The sequence below is a fragment of the Austrofundulus limnaeus genome, unplaced genomic scaffold, assembly GCF_001266775.1.
Source record: "Austrofundulus limnaeus strain Quisiro unplaced genomic scaffold, Austrofundulus_limnaeus-1.0 Scaffold33, whole genome shotgun sequence".
In the NCBI taxonomy this organism is placed as follows: domain Eukaryota; kingdom Metazoa; phylum Chordata; class Actinopteri; order Cyprinodontiformes; family Rivulidae; genus Austrofundulus; species Austrofundulus limnaeus.
Genome location: NW_013952435.1, coordinates 2,559,429 through 2,563,724, shown reverse-complemented (window position 1 = coordinate 2,563,724; position 4,296 = coordinate 2,559,429).

The following is a 4,296-nucleotide window of genomic DNA, read 5'->3' as shown; positions in this document are numbered from 1 at the left end:
ACTTGTTTCAGCACTAATCAAATACAAAACCAATGAGTACTTTGGGCTTTCTGACTGACACTTAAGTAGGGCAAAAGTTCAGCAAATTGGATGAACTTACAATGATTTAAGTTTAAGAACATGTTCAATTGAAAACTTTTACACTGTAAATGCATTAACCATAAAACCACTTCTAAAACAACAAAACTTACAATAGTTTCTCTGGGTAAATAATGACATTCACTAGGTTTTCCAGTGCGAGACTGAGTGAGCCCTTATTCACCCTGGAGGTTAATCTTAGACAATATCTGATGATCAGATATTCAAAAACCAGAGAGTGTTGACAGAAGAGAATGTAGAAACGACTCAGCCTACAACTGAAAATATAGATGGAGGACAACAGAGCTGCATCATGGAAGAAGAACCTAAGTTTAGCCTGTTAGCTTAGCTTTCACAATAGTGCGCAAGCACAAGAAAATCCAGTGAATGTCATCATTATGCTTAGCAGCATTAATTAAAGGGTGCTGTTCATGTGACAATATATTTATTTTAATATTTATAAAAACTAAACAGCCTACAGTAATTTTACAGTCTGTTTCACAGTTTAAATGTTTCATATCAAATAAAGTCTAATGTTACAAGTAATCTTGGATCCCTTCAAGGAATCGTTTAGAAACAAACAAAAAAAAAACCTGTCAATAAAACCACTTCATCGATGAGTTTCTACAAATGTATCATCAGGTCATTCTTGAGAGTTTGTAACCTGGGCAACAGGTTTCTTCTTGACCAAGAAAAATCTTCTGAACAAATTCAAAGGTGTTCTTAGGTGTTTTGGGATACCTGGGATGAAGTGTATAGATGAGTCCAAATCCAAACATCAACAGAAAGGCTTCTGCAAACCTGGGACAGCTGACTATGATGTCACTTCAGTGACCACATGAACTTCCACAGGCTGGTGGTGAACTGGATCTGTCATGGTCATTGGTGATGGTAACAAGGGCCTCTGAAACGTCTCCAAGCTCAGGCACATCCTAAAACAAATGAAATAGATGATCATAAATTGGATATTTTTGTAATAGCTTGATTATATTCTTTTATGTCCTGTTCCAATTGTCAGGATTCGGGCTCCCAAGCGGGGGAGTTACTCGAGGACTGACTCAAATATGCTGGGAACCAGGAGCTCAAAAATAGAACAGTTTATGAACAGATGAGAGTCAACAGTACTGTATAACAGTGGTTCCCAAACTTTTTATCTTCTGACCCACAAAATATTCATGGCAAAAACTTGTGACCCCAAATATTACTGGTCTGAGAACACAAACTTTGTTAATAACCCTAAAAACAAAAGGCTATACAAATATAAATACTTATTTTTGTAATAATTATAGGAAAGATATTACATCAATTATTTTATTACCCTTTAAATTGATTTCTAAAGTGCGGTGGTTCCTAAACTTTTCAGCTTTTGACACAAAACAGTAGCAGAGACCTGCGCCCATAACAATTTTTGGATGATAAGCACTTGTGTTGTATCAGGTCAACTAAACATGGGCATAGCAACAATATTTATTACTCTACATTTATACATTTTAGGTAGGCTGGCCCTTGCCTTCCTACACTGCTCCACTCAATTCTAGTTTACCTTCACTGCTCCGTCTGGGATTTCTCCCATAGACAAGGATTTCGCTGACAAAGCAGCAGCTCTCATTTACAGCCATCTCGTTCAGCTCTGTACGTTTCTCCTCTCAGTAGCGTTGTTTACAGCACATGCGATTTCCGGTTAGCTTCTTAGCTTAGCCTCCTTCATAGAGAAACTTTAGCAGAGGCCACGCCTCCAGCAAGAATCACTTCTCTATAACAGAGAGTCCAGTCCCTCATATGAAGCAAAGTGAAGGACAAGGGTCTGGTTTTTACCAGGGTACATTTTAGGCAACTAAGGCAAAATGTAATGAATTTAGAAAATCTTTTCAGGACTCCACTTTGTGTCCCGACCCCAACTTTGGGAACCACTGCTGTAGAAAAAACAAAGTATTGGATACTAAAAACTCAAATGGCTTGACTTGATTACAAAAACAGAGACTAGGTCAGATCAAAAATCTTAAAATGATAATACTCAAAAGACAGGACTGGACCCAACAGGAGACCCATCTGGCTTAGAGGCAGCAGGAAAGGCTCTCCCGAGGATCCCTTCTGAAGAAGACAAATTAGCTTTTTCCAAAAAATTAACGAGCGTACCTCGAGTCTTTAGTGCAGACAGGAAAACGTCCTGATGGTCTGGGATTCCTCAAATCCACCAGAGGTGCCAGAAGGTTGATCACATCCCTATAAACCCACTCCAAGGTTACCAGGCAAGGAGCAAGAAACATCCTCTCCAGCAGATCTGCCAGTTGGTCTACTCCCACCTTAGCCAGGCAGGCATCACAGGGAAACCCTGTAGAGACAGCACAGAATGGTGGGTGCAGTCTGTCGGGATTCAGGCTCCCCAGCGAAGAGTTACTCGAGGACTGACTCATGAATATGTGGGGAACCAGGAGCTCAAAAAAAAAAAAAGAACAGTTTAACAGAGGAGAGTTAATAGCACTGTAGAAAAAAAAAACAAAGTCTTGGATACAAAAAACTCAAATGGCTTGGCTTGGCTTGATTACAAAAACTCAGATTCTTGACTTGATAATAAAACAGAGACTAGGTCAGATCAAAAATCTTCTCACAAAATGATAGTACTCACAAGACCTTTAAAACGAGACGTGACTGAACCCCAACAGGAGACAATGCACCCACAACAACAAACATGCAAGACAGAACTTAAATACACTGAGGGCTGATTGGGAGGTGTGGAAACACATGAGAACAATTGGGCAACACAATCACACAGACATAGCACACCTGTGTAAGAAACTCACCCAACAAATTTCTCCACCTTCTCAATTAATGAGGAAAACGAGTTCTTTTTATGAAACATAAACACCTCTTCAGTGAAAACGAGGAAAAGACACAATAATTGTAGTTCCAGTCAATCTAAATTTCTAAATNGTGTGTGTGTATATTTATCATTTACGTGTTTACTGTATTTGGATACAGTATGTATGAATCAGTCGGTTCAGATGTTGTCAGTCCATTAAATGGACGTTATTAGCATTTATCTGTCCCATTACATTACATAGAATGGCTTCAGACTGTCCCGTCTGTGACCCCTAGTGGGTTATTAGTGCCATATACTGTATGTTGGAATGCAACAATCTGCAACCGGCTGCAATCTTCCAGAGTYCAGTGTACTTTAACGTAGCCCAGGTCATTTTCCCTAAATTTAACCTTAGTGGTTTTATGCCTCATACTAACCAGCTGACAGTCTGAAGCTATTCTATGGGACTGATAATCGTTAATAATGTCCATTTTATGGACGATAACATCCAAAGTGGGTGGTATGAATGAGGTTTACAATTTCATTATTTATACCATAAGTGGTTGGTGCAACATGTCCTATAAAGTTCTTTTATTGCTTGTTTATTGTCAAATATGAGGTGTCAAATAAGAACAAATACTTTGTTACATTACTGCTTCGTTTATTTTTTRTTTTCACTTTACAGGAGGAATTATTTTTCAGCCTACTTTTTACTTCTACTCCTTTCATTTATATGCTATTATCTGTACTTTCTACTCCTTACATTATAAAAATGCCAAAAATATTTCATTTTCTCTTGTCATCGTTCAGAAAAAAAGAAACAAACAGAAATGGTATCAATAGTTCTACTCAAGTAATATGTGCATCCTTTGACACCTTTGTCTAAAAATATTTGACCACACGCTTCAATTTCTTGATCATTTCAGTGTATGGCACAACTAAAGATACAGTGGTTTTAACAGATCTAATAATAAAACAAATTGCTAAAAAGAGTTTAGAGTCTAATCATTTTCATTGGTTTTCTTAATAATAACCAAAAACCTCTTAAGTTTTTACATCAATATCTATGACATTATACTGCAAAAACAGAGCTTTTAGGCATTCAATTTTTCTTTTCTGTCTGTTTTAGTCAGATGTTACACACAGGAGTTACTGGGCATTAAAATAAGCAAGAAATTGAAGGAAACAGGGTGGTTTGATTTTTTTTTCCACCACAGTATATTATCTTACACAATGATATGCTTTGTTTTTTTTGTCCTCTAAGGAATGATGCAGAACATCTTGTGCCAGCAAATGAAGTACAACAGGTAATAAACTGTTCTAATAATTATGTACTGAAAAAATGTACTGTCAGCTCATCCCACAAGGGGGCTCTCTTCCTCCACTGCTCTGTACAATGGAGTATCAGTCCAGGATAT